The sequence below is a fragment of the Salmo trutta genome, chromosome 40 (genome assembly GCF_901001165.1).
Source record: "Salmo trutta chromosome 40, fSalTru1.1, whole genome shotgun sequence".
NCBI classification, from domain to species: Eukaryota; Metazoa; Chordata; class Actinopteri; order Salmoniformes; family Salmonidae; genus Salmo; species Salmo trutta.
In genome coordinates this window covers 21721704-21737977 of record NC_042996.1, presented here as the reverse complement: position 1 = coordinate 21737977, position 16274 = coordinate 21721704, and positions in this window count along the sequence as shown.

Genomic DNA, 16274 nt, shown 5'->3' with positions numbered 1-16274 from the left:
TTTTCACTCCTGAAGCATGGAAGAATCTCGTTGAAAGACCTCAACGCAAGTTGAAACTGCATATTTTGTATCGAAAGAATAGTGTCGGGCCTCCTGGGTGGCGCAGTGGTCTAAGGCACTGCATTGCAGTGCTAGCTGTGCCACCAGAGATTCTGGATTCGAGCCCAGGCTCTGTCGCAGCCGGCTGAGACCGGGAGGCCCATGGGGTGGTGCACAATTGGCCCAGCGTCGACCGGGTTAGGGAGGGTTTGGCCGTCAGGGATAATCTTGTCTCACTGCGCACTAGTGACTCCTGAGGTGGGCTGGGCGCAGTGCACGCTGACCAGGTCGCTAGGTCGCTACACATTGGTGCGGCTGGCTTCCGGGTTGGATGTGCGGCTTGGTTGGGTTGGGTTGTGTTTCAGAGGAGGCACGCCTCTCCCGAGTCCGTACGGGAGTTGCAGCGATGACACAAGACTGTAACTACTACAAATTGGGGAGAAAAAAGGGGTAAAAAAAGTTTTATCAGTCGTATAAACGGGATTCACATGGTATCCAACGAAATGCTCCATCCAACGAAATGTTCCTTCTCGACAAACAATAAGAAATAATACAAGATAAGAATACAAACATAAAGTAAATGGCTCAGTAGAATAGAATAATATATTTTAGCATAAGTATAATACAGGAAGGCAGAATTTATAGTTCAATATTTACATGTGTTTTTGGGGAAGAGGGATTGGGGAGCAAATGTTTAAATTGTGCAGTTTTTAGCAATCATAATAAAAATCTGATAGCAGCAGTTATGATGTGTGTGACGCATGAATGTATATATACTGACTATACAAAACATTAAGAACACCTGCACTTTCCAGTTGAGACATGTATTGTGTATGTTTGCTATTCAGAGGGTGAATGTGCAAAACAAAATATTTAAGTGACTTTATGTATCAAGAATGGTCCACCACCCAAAGGACATCCAGCCAACTTGACACAACTGTGGGAAGCATTGGAGTCAACATGGGCCAGCACCCCTGTGGAATGCTTTTGGGGAGTCAGTGCAGGTGGTCAGTCCAATTCAAGTGTTCGGCAGACTAATGGTTTGTAGATAGAAACGGTCTCTGAGCCTGTTGGTATCAGACCTCATGCTCCGATACCATCTGCCCGACGGTAAGGGAGTGAGCAGCTCGTGGCTAGGGTGTTTGGGGTCAATGGTGATGCTGTGGGCATTCCCCAGGCACCGTTTTGAGTAGATGTCCTGGATGGGTTGGGGCACGGCCATCTTCACCACCCGCCGGAGGGCCTTGCGGTCATTGACAGAGCAATTCCCGTACCAGGCCGTGATGCAACCGGTCTGGACGCTCTCGATGGTGCAGCGGTAGTATTTGGAGAGGACATGGGATGGCATGCCGAATTTCTTCAGCCGCCTTAGGAAGTAGAGACGGTGTTTCTCCCTCTTGACAAGAGCGGTGGTGTTGTTGGTCCTTGTCAAGTCCTCTGTGATGTGGACGCACATCCTGTATGTCTCTTATTTTTGTCTCTCTCATGTCTCCCTCCCTCCCTCCCTCTGTGTGCCCATTTCTTTATCACTCTGTCAGTCTGTACGTCTGTCTCGCTCTCTCTCTAGAAAACGATCTATATCCCACCTTTGCACTCTTTACTTACTCGTTCTCTGTCTCGTTTTCCCTCCTCCTGTTTAAAGGCCAATTTCTCCACTTCACCTGATTCTATGCCTGGTGACCGTTCTGCCATTGTTCTCATCCATTGACCTTTCTCAGGCTCAGGGCTAGATGTCACGACAATTAAACAGAGCTTCTGGGCCAGCAGTAGTCTGGAATATGTTAATGAATCTCTAGTCTCCTGATGTAGCCTCCCTGAAATTATCACAAGAGCCTGACATAAAACCCCAAGTTATTGTCCAAGTTGCGCTAAGGCTGCATTTCTTGTGGTCTGATTTTGTGTTCCCTCCCGCTGAGTTGGCCACTAGTGTGGAGGTGTAAATTACCTCATGTTATTATGCATTAACACCTTCTGTTGGGAATGAAGGGGAGTGATTTTGTGAATAGAACAGGAGAGGTGTTGAAGAACATGCGATTGATGTCATGTACATTCTGAGAGCGTCTATTTTAGATGCTAATGAAACACACAGATCTGTTTCACACAGAATATATCTTTAGTGGTGTGTTTGTGGTATGTGTGTGTGAGAGAGAGAGAGAGAGAGAGAGAGAGAGAGAGAGAGAGAGAGAGAAATGTGATGTGTGTGTCCTTACCTAATGTGCTCCTTTCCTGTTTTCAAAATGTTCAAAAAGTTTTGCAGCTTACTCTTCTCGCTCTCACTCCCCCTCTTTCCCTTTATTTCCCTCCCTCTCTCTCTCTTTTCTCCCCTGCTTTATCCTCTGACACTTTGTGTCTGTCGGATTAGCACTTTTAGTTTCTCAGCAGACAGGTGGGGAACATCATTAGCGCTCCACAAATAGTCTCGGCACGCTCGTCAGTGGGAGAGAGGTGTCGCTTTAAAAAACACAACGTCATACATTGGAGTCATGCGATAGCTACGTCATACACTGCTACACGAGGCCCAGGCGGAACATTTCTCTCAGAGAGTTTGCGAGAGAGACAGAGGGAGAGAAATTAGTCTGTAAACTAGGCTCATCTCTGCATTGGGATCCTTTTTAAATCATAATTAATGGCCTGTTTTTGTTTTCAAACCATTCATTTTACTTTCTCTCAAGAGTAGTGATTGGTGAATGATATATTGTTGTATAGCACTCATAGGGTGATGTTTTTGTACAATCAATCGTCGGAATGAAAGCTGCCGTCACGGCTCCACTTGATGAAACGCAGTGCAACGGTCTGACGGGAAATCAGTCTTCATACACTGTAATTTGGAATCCGAGTGGAGGCTGCGTTTTTTACAGCGCTCCTCAGATCAGACTCTTATTTTACAAATAGTCTTGATTCAAACCAGGGGCGCAACTGTGGTTTTAGAAGTGAGGGGGACTTCTAAAAGTGAGGGGGACTTCTATATATATATATATATAGTACCAGTCAAAAGTTTGGACCCACCTTCTCATTCCAGCGTTTTTCTTTATTTTTTACTATTTTCTACATTGTCGAATAATAGTGAAGACATCAAAAATCTGAAATAACACATATGGAATCATGTAGTAACCAAAAAGTGTTAAAAAAATAAATATATATTTTATATTTGAGATTCTTCAAAGTAGCCATCCTTTGCCTTGATGACAGCTTTGTACACTCTTGGCATTCTCTCAACCAGCTTCATGAGGTAGTCACCTGGAATACATTTCAATTAACAGGTGTGCTTTGTTCCAGAGTGTCTGACCTTCACCTCTCCCATGTCCTTACGGGAGTTGCAGACTAACTACCAATTGGATACCAAGAAATTGGGGAGAAAAAGGGAGAAAAAAAGAGTTACCAACCTCAGAAATTGCAGCCCAAAAAATGCTTCACAGAGTTCAAGTAACAGACACATCTCAACATCAACTGTCAGAGGAGACTGCATGAATCAAGCCTTCATGGTCAAATTGCTGCAAAGAAACTACTACTTAAAGACATCAATAATAAGAGGAGACTTGCTTGGGCCAAGAAACACGAGCAATGGACATTAGACCGGTGGAAATCTGTCCTTTGGTCTGATCAGTTCACATTTGAGATTTTTGGTTCCAACCGCCGTGTCTTTGTGAGATGCAGAGTAGGTGAATGGATGATCTCCGCATGTGTGGTTCCCACCATGAAGGATCGAGGAGGAGGTGTGATGGTGTGGGGGTGCTTTGTTGGTGACAATGTCCGTGATTTATTTAGAATTCAAGGCACACTTAACCAGCATGGCTACCACAGCATTCTGCAGCGATACGCCATCCCATCTGGTTTGCGCTTTGTGGGACTATCATTTGTTTTTCAACAGGACAATGACCCAATAATAAAAATAAAGAAAAACCCTTGAATGAGTCAGTGTGTCCAAACTTTTGACTGGTACTGTATAGATTTTTATCCAGTCAGATTAACACTCCGAATAGCCTACCCGACTGCTCGAAGGCTTCCGCCAGGTCCTAAAGCGCAATGTTGCCTCATTTTGTATCACATTCCAATGATAAGACAAAAACGCCATTTCAGAATGTGTGGGGGACAGGTCCCCCCCGTCCCCAGTGAAAGTTGCGCCCCTAATTCAAACACATCAGCCATGTGCATGATGATGCTCAGTGTGGAATTTCATCACGTCTGCTTTTATTCACTGTCAGCTCAGTCAACTGTTGCACCAGGGTGGATTAATCTTTTATTATTTTACCTCAGGGGTCGAATAATAACTTGAGATATTATGCGCTTATAACTCAAACTTTCCAATTAATCATGTATTGATATCAGTGTAGGATTAGTGGGAATATTAGAGTTACACATGCTGTTCAGAAGTTATAATTTGGCCTTGAAACCACTTTTAACCTTTGGGCTCCCGAGTAGCGCAGAGGTCTAAGGCACTGCATCTCAGTGCTAGAGACGTCACTACAGACCCTGGTTTGATCCCAGGCTGTATCACAACCAGCTGTAATTGGGAGTCCCATTAGGACGGCGCACAATTGGCCCAGCGTCGTCCGGGTACGGGTTTGAATGCGGTAGGCTGTCATTGTAAATAAGAATTTGTTCTTAACTGACTTGCCTAGTTAAATAAAAGGTTTAAAATGTAAATAAATGAATTCAAGAAGCGTATGTTTCTCTGCTTGTTTTGTGTTTAACTTTAATGAAGACTATTGAATCATTTTGTTTGAGTGTGGACAGAATCCCTTAGTAGAGTAAAATATTCCTCACAGCTTCTGCTCTGCTTGCTCAACGTCAGACTCACACATAAGTGTGTGTCTGGTTTTTTGAGGTTGTATACAGACATTCAGTGTATCACTAAAAGTGCCACTTTGTTCAAGGTTGTTTGGGGTGTATGTTTTCTCTGTCTAGCGATCAAATATCATGCCTATAAGCCTCTACTGTTTCATGCATGCATTCTGTTTACCCGGCCTTCATCTTCTTCAGTAAACTTCGGAAGGGTTTGATAGCAATGTTCTTACTTTCAGGGAAAAATGCACTCTTATGGGGTCCGTTGGGTTGTTATCGCAGTCAGAAGAATAGAAGTTGTTTTCTGCAGTATACTTTTCAAGTTCGACACTTTTTTCATGAGTATGTGTCCTTGCTACTACACTCCCCTCAGTGTTTATTTGGACAATGAAGCTAAAACGTTTAAATTTGGCTCTATACTTCAGCATTTTGGATTTGAAATAAAAAATGTAATATGAGGCGACGGTACAGAATGTCACCTTTTATTTAAGGGTATTTTCATACATATCTGTTTTACCTTTTAGAAATATAAGCACTTTACGTATTTACTCCTCCCATTGGAAGAAGTCATAAGTATTTGGACAAATTCACTCATATAATAGTGTATTTGAAGTTGTCAAAAGTGTAGTATTTGGTCCCATATTAATTGTACACGTGATTACATCAGGCACGTGACTCTAGTGAGAGTTGAGAGTAAAAAGTTTCATTATAATCTTTTTCAAAACTTTCAGAACTACCTTTCAACAAAGTGTGCGCTTGGGCAGGAAAAGGGAGACACAAGGGATTAGCATGATATCTCAGTGAGAGGAAAATACAGTCAGTCTTGCATTAATTATAGCGCTGCAGGGATGAGAGGAGCTGTGGCCAAACAAAAGGTCACATCAGTGTCTCTGCATGATAATTTGCTCTCCTAGATCTGGGGTAGACCCGTAATATATATTTTACTCTCTGACAGAAAAGGTATGGTCAAGAATCTCCCGTGTTAGGGGTTTCCTCTATAACCCTGTTCATCTGGTTTTTGGTGGTTGTTGCTGTTGTTCTTTTTTATGGTAATGAATCTGAGAGTGATGTGTGGTTTACTGTGTGCTTAAGGTTTTGCTAACCTCTCTGCCCGCAACACATTGTGTTGAAGGAAGGCCCATAAGGCTCAAGGCATTAATGATTCAGCGGTTCCTCAAATGCAACCGATATTTCCACACCACAGCTACCTGTGTCTGGATAATTCCCTACCAGTTATTTTCAGTCGATGATGTGTAAGTTCAAAGAGGTTGATAAGATTTTTGTCATCTTACACGGCAATTGTTGAGAGGGTTCAGTTGTCTCTCAACCTATTTGACATAATATTGTATTACTATAACTTTTTATCACAGCACCTCTTTTCCATAGAGGATTGCAGTGTCTGACATATATACTGTAACCTAGCAACAAACTAAAGTTTCCCCCAACTTGCCAGTATCTGCCTGCAGTTGTGGCTTCAAAAACCAAGCTGATAACAACTCCAGGGCGCCTTTCTCTTCCCTAAGTTATAGTACTCCACATATTTTCAGAGCTTCTTCTTGAAGGCCCCAGGCTCGACACTGAAGGGCCCTGTCTGATACGTAAAAACTGTGTCCTTACATGATCCTGTCCTTGCAATTTTCTGTTTTATGACATTTTGATGGACAATAAAGCATATGAAATTTAATCTCAGGTATTCATAGATACGACATGTTGATTGGTGAGAAAAAGGCGTGTGTGAGATGATGCTAGGCCTATGTTTATTAATGACGAGTTCCTAGGGACACTGAGTGATTGTCGGTGAGTTACAGTACAGTAGACTATAATCAGTTGCATAACAAGCCCCCTGCAGTGGGGTTGTGTTCTGCTCGATACGTCACTAAGCCGCTGTTTGTCCATTAAGTCTATAGGGAGATTGTTAAATAATGCCGATGTAATCACTGACTGACTGTAGCTCTCAGTGGACCAACACCATGCCGCCAACAAGAGTTGGGATGTTGTTTTTTGATGCTGTGCCTTCGACAGTGGTGATCGACTTCCATAGTTTGTACATGTATAACTTGATTAGGGGGAAAATAATGAATTAATCATGTACAACTTGACCTCTGGAAAATACATGATTTAACTATGAAATAGGTGTGTTTTGTTAAACCGAAGATTGAGAAAAACAGGAGTAGGGAGGGAGTTAAGATAGAGGGGTGCTTGACAGAGCATATGACTCGCCCCCTTTGCTCCTCACAGACTCTAAGAGGGCTTAGGCAACGCTCCACCATCCTCACAAATGTATTTCAGGAGGAGTAGAGTGCGAATGAAAGAGCAAGAAATACATTGGATTGTCTTTCTAACAAAGCCAGGGATGAGGAGGAGCATGAATCAATGGGAGAACAGCTGCCTATCGCTCCCTCTTTAACCCACTCAGCAGTTCTTAGTTTAACAGTGTGAAAACAGGAGAGAAAGCAGTAGGCACAAAGCCTCACTGTGTTAACAGACCCTGTAGTGAGAACATAGTGTCCTGTCCTTTAGCCTTGGCCACAGTCCAGCCAGGACAGGCACAGAGATAATGGCTATTAAATGCCCTGCTATGAAACCTGAACGTAAAGCATTACTATCACGTTTCAGGTAAGACCCAAATGCAGACTGTGTTGAAGTAACAATGTTTATTACAGCAACAGGGGCAGGCAAACGACAGGTCAAGGCAGGCTGGGGTTGATAATCCAGAGCAGTGGGGCAAAGGTACAGGATGGCAGGCAGGCAGGCTCAGGGTCAGGTCAGGCAGAGGTCGGTAATCCAGAGTAGTGGGACAAAGGTACAGGACGGCAGGCAGGCTCAGGGTCAGGGTGGGCAGAAAAGGTCACAACTGAGAAAAACAAGAAAACAGGAACAATAGCGAGACAGGAACAGAGGGGAAAACGCTGGTAGGTTTGATAAAACAAAACGAACTGGCAACAGAACACAGGTATAAGTACCCAGGATATAATGGGGAAGTTGGGTGACACCTGGAGGGGGGTGGAGACAAGCACAAGGACAGGTGAAACAGGAAAAGGGAGACAAGGGGCTGTAAGACATGATTTTAAAATACGGAGGATACGGGGCAACAGAGGACGAACAGCAGAGGGCCTAATGAGATTGGAGCGGGCGAGAAAGGTCTCAGCTTTCGGTGGTGTAGCCGTGGCACTATAGAGGCGTGCCAGCACCTCAGGCTTGACCTTCTTGGATACCGGTCGGTGCTGCGGAAGCGAAGTGGCCCGGGCCTTACTGAACTCCTCCCGGAGGTCCTGGTACTCCACGGGGCTGCCCGAGAGGTCCGGGGCAATTTCTAAGCCCCCAGGAAGATGTCCTGGGGCAGGCAGAGCTGATTTCAGGAAATGAGTGTGGCAGGACAGGCTCTAGCCCACGATGGCACCAGTAGCCCATTCAATGGAGGGATTGTGTCACTGGAGCCAAGAGAATCCCAATACCACGGGAACCTGCGGAGACTCAACTAGCAGGAATTGGATCGTCTCGCAGTGGTTCCCTGACACTCGTAGGTTGATGGGGGTGGTATGGTGGGTGACCCGGCCTAGAGAGCGCCCGTCCAGCGCTCTAACATCCATAGGAATGGAGAGGGGTTGAGTGGGGATGTACAGCTCGGACGCCAGGGTAACGTCCATAAGACTAACATCGGCCCCCGAGTCGATGAGTACCTGGAGAGACTTGGACTGGTCGCCCCACAGCAGGGTGGCACGGAGAGAGGGGCGAGTAAGGGGAGAAGAACAATTATCTTTAAGACCCACCAGTGTACTTACTCCAACGAATGACCTAGGTCTCTTGAAGGGACAGGTAGACACAAAATGACCGGCAGTACCGCAATACGGACAACTCTGGGTGTGAAGTCTGCGTACACGTTCGGCAGGAGACAGCCTAGCTGCATCGGCTCGGGAAGAGGTGAATTGGCAGTCTTCGGAGGCTCTTGGAGGTACTCGGGTAAACTCAGATCCTCTCGGGGACGTAGACGCCGGGAACTTCCGGAGTTCCTCAGATGCAAGGTGGGATCCTTGAGGGGTTAAAGTGATGAATGAGTCGATCCAGCAGTAGTTCCCGGGCTGCAAACTCGTCTTTTACTTCCTCCGATAATCCGTGCAGGAACGTGTCAAACAGCTCTTCCGGGTTCCAGGCACCCTCCGCTGCTAGTGTGCGGAAAACCACCGCATAGTCTGCTACACTGCGGGAGTGCTGCCGAAGCTGGAGTAACTTCCGGGCAGCCTCTCTCCCGGACACCGGAGCGTCAAAAACTTTTTTCACAGCCGCCAGGAATTCCTCCAGACTGCAGCAAACAGCCGACTGTTGTTTCCAAATGGCCGTAGCCCAGGCGAGGCCCCCCCCCCCCCCCCGAACCTCAGAGTGATGAGGTACGCTATCTTAGAGCGGTCCGAGGGGAAGGAAGAAGGCTGCAGCTCCATGACGAGAGAACACTGAGCGAGAAACGCCCGACAGGTGCCCGACTCTCCATTGAAGCGCTCCGGGGGAGGTAAGTGGGGTTCCCGGGAAACTGGGGTGTCGACGCTGCTACCAGCCGGGTTACTGAGGGCCTGGGAGGATACTGTTGTGGTATGCTGCCTAGTAGGCAACTCACGGACTGTCCAATGCTTGGTCGTGGCGTTTGGCTGCGGGCTGGAACCCCTCCATCCGACCGCGAAGCAACTCCTTGTGCCTACCAATGGTGGCTCCTTGGGAGGAGATGGTGTAGCGGAGCTGGTCCAAGTTGGCTGGGTCAGTCATGGTCAGTTCATCCTATCACGTTTCAGGTAAGACCCAAATGCAGACTGTGTTGAAATAACATTGTTTATTACAACAACAGGGGCAGGCAAACGACAGGTCAAGGCAGGCTGGGGTCGATAATCCAGAGCAGTGGGGCAAAGGTAAAAGATGGCAGGCAGGCTCAGGGTCAGGTCAAGCAGAGGTCGGCAACCTAGAGTAGTGGGACAAAGGTACAGGACGGCAGGCAGGCTCAGGGTCAGGGCGGGCAGAAAAGGTCACAACCGCGAAAAACAAGAAAACAGGAACAATAGCGAGACAGGAACAGAGGGGAAAACGCTGGTAGCTTGACAAAACAAAACGAACTGGCAACAGACAAACAGAGAACACAGGTATAAGTACCCAGGGGATAATGGGGAAGATGGGCGACACCTGGATGGGGGTGGAAACAAGCCCAAAGACAGGTGAAACAGATCAGGGCGTGACAGTTCCAATGTAAAGCATTTTACCCTATAGCTGGGACATCTTGTAAATTGCTTCTATTGCTGTGGATTGCTTCAAAAGTCCTTCACATATACTTTTTTTGATAATACTCAAAGTTGTTGAGCTGGTTGCAACATCTGCGTCACAGTGACAGACTGGCAAGCCACTTTGTTACAAGTTTGAAAAGAGTTAGCAGACACTCAAGAGTCCAATGTTAATGTACCTAGGTCTTAAATCAGCCTTCCTTGACTTAACTATAAAAATCATTCACCTACATGTTTCAGAATAACATGTGCAATTACTTCTCAATTAAATTCAAGTAAAAAGTTGTACGGTACGTGTCTCACAACATCCTGGTTTATTTCCAGGAACAGATTGCTTTTGCTTCTCATTTTAACGGATGACAATAACCAGTTGTGGGCTCACTTAAACGGTCTATTTCACCTTCCATTCATGCATTCCTGTTAATTTAAGTGTGGACGAATGCCAATGTTTTAGGCACCAGCTGTGAGTTGAGAGAATACTTAATAAAAAAAGTGAATTGCTGAATACTGTGATTGTTTTCAAGTTTAAAAAAGAAATGACCTTTTTAACTTAAAGATGGGAGACAGGAAGACAGACACACAGAACGACAGACAGATGGATGGACATACAGAAACCGGACAGACAGACAGACAGGACATTGAGCTTTTGAGAAAATCCATACATACTGTTTGATATTACTTTTCCATCCTTTTCACATTCCTCCACAACAAAACACGGCCTCCTCTTCCTGTCGACCCCCCCCCCTCTTCTCCTCCTCCATTTATCACACATCAGCCCAGTTTGTTTCACATATAAATCGATACAGTTTGAATTCTTGTATCCTTGTACTTTGATTCCATTTTTCCTTTTGGCTTTGTACATTGAACATCCAATCCGTGAAATTACAAAATGTATACTGTAGGCTGAATTATTTCTATCATTAGATGCTGAGGGCCGAGGTTTTGATTTATAACAGCTGTGAGGCATTCAGACTCCCCTGTTTATATCTTCTCTGTATGTGTGCAACCATTCTGGACTTCAGTCTGCTGGGCTTCAATCCCTCTGACTGCCTAACTGTACATGCTTGGCCCTGTTAACTTTACATTTATTCACTTCTCCTGTTGTGCTCTATATCATTTTACTGATGGTCTATTTGGGTTTGACATAGAGACTGAGAATAAGGGAATATTGAGTGAGAATAAGAGAATATTGAAGAACCTCTTTGGAAAGAAATGTACTTTCAAAATGTTCCTCCATATTGAATGTATGGTTTCGGATAGTAGAACATGACTTTTTATGTGAATGAAATGGATGGATCTAAGTAAAGTGAAAATGGACGACACCAAAGCCTTGGTGATGTATTAAAGTTTTTAACTATTTGAAGAGGGCCACGGGTCTTGAAAGGAAAGGAGACTGAAAGGTAGGGCTCTCCAGAACGCAGTGTTAATAGGCATAAAGAGGGATTGGAGAGAAGCAGATTAAACAGGTCGGAATAGACAAGATAGGCAAGATGGATGGTATAAGATAAAGTGGCATTATTTAAAGGGACTGGTGATCCATTTATTAAAGTGGCCAATGATTTGACTCTGTATGTTGGCAGCAGCCTCTCTGTGTTAGTGATGGCTGGTTAACAGTCTGATGGCCTTGAGATAGAAGCTGTTTTTCAGTCACCAGGCGGTGATACAGCCCGACAGGATGCTCTCAATTGTGCATATGTAAAAGTTTGTGAGGGTTTTAGGTGACAAGCCAAATTTCTTCAGCCTCCTGAGGTTGAAGAAGCGCTGTTCTGCCTTCTTCACTACACTGTCTGTGTGGGTGGATCATTTCAGTTAGTCTGGGATGTGTACGCCGAGGAACTTAAAACTGTCCACCTTCTCCACTACTGTCTCGTCGATGTGGATAGGGGGGTGGTCCCTCTGCTGTTTCCTGAAGTCCACAATCATCTCCTTTGTTTTGTTGATGTTGAGGGAGAGGTTATTTTCCTGACACCACACTCCGAGTGCCCTCACCTCCTCCCTGTAGGCTGTCTCGTTTTTGTTGGTAATCAAGCCCACTACTGTTGTGTCGACTGCAAATTTGATGATTGAGTTGGAGGCGTGCATGGCCACGCAGTCATGGGTGAACAGGGAGTACAGGAGGGGGCTGAGTACACACCCTTGTGGAGCCCCAGTGTTAAGGATCAGCGAAGTGGAGATGTTGTTTCCTACCTTCACCACCTGATGAGCATAGAGGGTACTATGGTGTTGAATGCTGAGCTGTAGTCAATGAACAGCATTCTTACATACAGTTGAAGTCGGAAGTTTACATACACTTAGGTTGGAGTCATTAAAACTAATTTTTCAACCACTCCACAAATTTCTTGTTAACAAACTATAGATTTGGCAAGTCGGTTAGGACATCTCCTTTGTGAATGACACAAGTTATTTTCCCAACAATTGTTTACAGACAGATTATTTCACTTATAATTCACTGTATCACAATTCCAGTGGGTCAGAAGTTTACATACACTAAGTTGACTGTGTCTTGAAAACCGCTTGGAAAATTCCAGAAAATTATGTCATGGCTTTATAAGCTTCTCATAGGCTAATTGACATAATTTGAGTCAATTGAGGTGTACCTGTGGATGTATTTCAAGGCCTACCTTCAAACTCAGTGTCTCTTTGTTTGACATCATGGGAAAATATAAAGAAATCAGCCAAGACCTCAGAAAAAAAACTGTAGACCTCCACAAGTCTGGTTCATCCTTGGGAGCAATTTACAAATGTCTGAAGGTACCACGTTCATCTGTACAAACAATAGTATACAAGTATAAACACCATGGGACCACGGAGCCGTCATACCTCTCAGGAAGAGGACGCGTTCTGTCTCCTAGAGATGAACGTACGTTAGTGCGAAAAGTGCAAATCAATCCCAGAACAACAGCAAAGGACCTTGTGAAGATGCTGGAGGAAAAGGGTACAAAACTATTTATATCCTCAGTAAAACGAGTTGACATAACCTGAAAGGCCGCTCAGCAAGGAAGAAGCCGCTGCTCAAAAACCGCCATAAAAAAGCTAGACTATGGTTTGCAACTGCACATGGGGACAAAGATCATACTTTTTGGAGAAATGTCCTCTGGTCTGATGAAACAAAAATAGAACTGTTTGGCCATAATGACCATCGTTATGTTTGGAGGAAAAAAGAGGGAGGCTTGCAAGCCGAAGAACACCATCCCAACCGTGAAGCACAGGGGTGGCAGCATCATGTTGTGGGGGTGCTTTGCTGCAGGAGGGACTGGTGCACTTCACAAAATAGATGGCATCATGAGGATGGAAAAGTATGTGGATATATTGAAGCAACATCTCAAGACATCAGCCAGGAATTTAAAGCTTGGTCGCAAATGGGTCTTCCAAATGGACAATGACCGCAAGCATACTTCCAAAGTTGTGGCAAAATGGCTTAAGGACAACAAAGTCAAGGTATTGGAGTGGCCACCCCAAAGCCCTGACCTCAATCCTATAGAAAATCTGTGGGCAGAACTGAAAAAGCGTGTGCGAGCAAGTAGGCCTACAAACCTGACTCAGTTACACCAGCTCTGTCAGGAGGAATGGGCCAAAATTCACTCAACTTATTGTGGGAAGCTTGTGGAAGGCTACCTGAAATGTTTGACTCAAGTTAAACAATTTAAAGGCAATGCTACCAAATACTAATTGAGTGTATGTAAACTTCTGACCCACTTGGAATGTGATGAAAGAAGTAAAAGCTGAAATAAATAATGCTCTCTACTATTATTCTGACATTTGACATTCTTAAAATAATATGGTGATCCTAACTGACCTAAGACAGGAATTTACTAGGATTAAATGTCAGGAATTGTGAAAAACTAAGTTTAAATGTATTTGGCTAAGGTGTATGTAAACTTCCGACTTCAACTGTAGGTATTCCTCTTGTCCAGATGGGATAGGGCAGTGTGCAGCGTGATAACAATTGCATCGTCTGTGGACCTGTTGGGGCGGTATGCAAACTGAAGTGGATCTACGGTGGTAGGTAGCAGGTAATGTGGAGGTGATATGATCGTCTGCTGTCACCACATGCTTCAAGATGGCCACCATTGTTCCTGTACCCAAGAAGGCAAAGGTAACTGAACTAAATGACTATCATCTCAAAGCACTTCATGATGACAGAAGTGAGTGCTACTGGGGCGATAGTCATTTAGTTCAGTTACCTTTGCCTTCTTGGGTACAGGAACAATGGTGGCCATCTTGAAGCATGTGGTGACAGCAGACTGGAATAGGGAGAGATTGAATATGTCTGTAAACACACCAGTCAGCTGGTCTGTGCATGCTCTGAGGACGCGGCTAGGGATGCCGTCTGGGCCAGCAGCCTTGCGATGGTTAACACGTTTAAATGTCTTACTCATGTCGGCCACGGAGAAGGAGAGGGGGGTCCCGCAGTCCTTGGTAGCGGGTCAGGTCTGTGGCACTGTATTATCCTCAAAGCGGGCAAAGAAGGTGTTTCGTTTGTCTGGAAGCAAGACATCGGTGCCCATGAATAATACATAAAAAACAAAATACTGCATAGTTTCCTAATGACTTGAAGCGAGGCGACCATCTCTATCGGCGTCATCTCTTGGTTTTACCTTCTCTCAGCACATATCAAAGCTGCAGGCTAAAGTTAAATCTAGACTTGGTTTCCTATATCGTAATCGCTCCCTCTTTCACCCAGCTGCCAGACTAACCCTGATTCAGATGACCATCCTACCCATGCTAGATTACGGGGACATAATTTAGAGATCGGCCGGTAAGGGTGCTCTCGAGTGACTAGGTGTTCTTTACCATTACCACCAATGCTCCTTATAAGACACATCACTGCACTCTATACTCTTCTGTAAACTGGTCATCTCTGTATACCCGTTGCAAGACCAACTGGTTGATGCTTATTTATAAAACCCTCTTAGGCCTCACTTCCCCCTCTCTGAGATATCTACTGCAGCCCTCATCCTCCACATACAACACCCGTTCTGCCAGTCACATTCTGTTAAATGTCCCCTTTTCGAGCTAAATCCACTTTTTGTCCGCCCAGATACAGAAATCCCTCCCTAGAAACATACTGCAGATTAGTGGAAAAAGATGTGTTGTGGGATTTTGAATAAGAAACGAGAATACAGAGTTTACAAAAATCTCCCTAAAGAACAGAGGCAAGCATTGGATGTTTCAAAAAATTATTCCACTTTGATAGTGGTATTGTTAAACCGTGATGACTATGTGAATGAGATCCAGGGACAATTGAACAACACAAATGTGTATCAGAAAATGTCACGTGACCCTACACCACTGTTCAAAGATGAGATTCACTGCAAGCTGAAGTCTCTTATGGAAAGTGGAGACATTATGCAAAAGAATATGAGTTCATGAAAGTAAGACTATCCAATCAGGAGCATCATTCATGCCTTATCAAAAATCCACAAACGACTGGATAAGCCACCAGGGAGACCGATTGTGGCCTCCATTGAAGATATTTCTGCTTTTGTAGATTTCTTTCTAAAACCCTGCATATGTACGCAATTCTATGGACGTGATTAACACCCTCAAGACAATGCACAATATCAATGGGGAGATGCTTATGGCTTGCTTTGATGTTGAATCACTGTATACTAATATCCCCTGTTAGGGAGGCCTAGAAGCCATGCCAGTGACCCACTGTCACACTCCCTAGCACTAACTGTATTGTTGAACTGGCTGGGAGTGTTCTGACTAAGAACTTTTTCATGTTTGAAAATGACATGTTCATTCAACTGAAGGGAACTGCTATGGGTAGTGAAATGGCACCGAATTATTCCAATCTGTATGTTTTTTTTGTTGTTGTTGAGAAGAATCTGATTTTCAGCCCTAATAATCTATTCTTGCGCCATATTAGACTCGGGAAACGCTTCATTGATGACGTATTCGTTCTATTCCAGGGCACAGCAGAGGAGCTTCATCGATTCCACTCCTTCATCAATACAAACAGTGAACATTTGAAATTCAGCCTCATATTTGATGCGCATGAAATAAGTTTTCTTGACATTTTGATTAAGAGGAATGGGGGGGTTTAGTACGGATCTATACAGGAAGCCGACGGACACGAACTCCCTGTTACGCGGAGACAGCTTCCACCCTACACCCCTAAAAAAGAGCTTCCCCATTTGCCAATACAGTCGCGTACGTAGGATTTGCAGTACATAGAGTGACTATGTC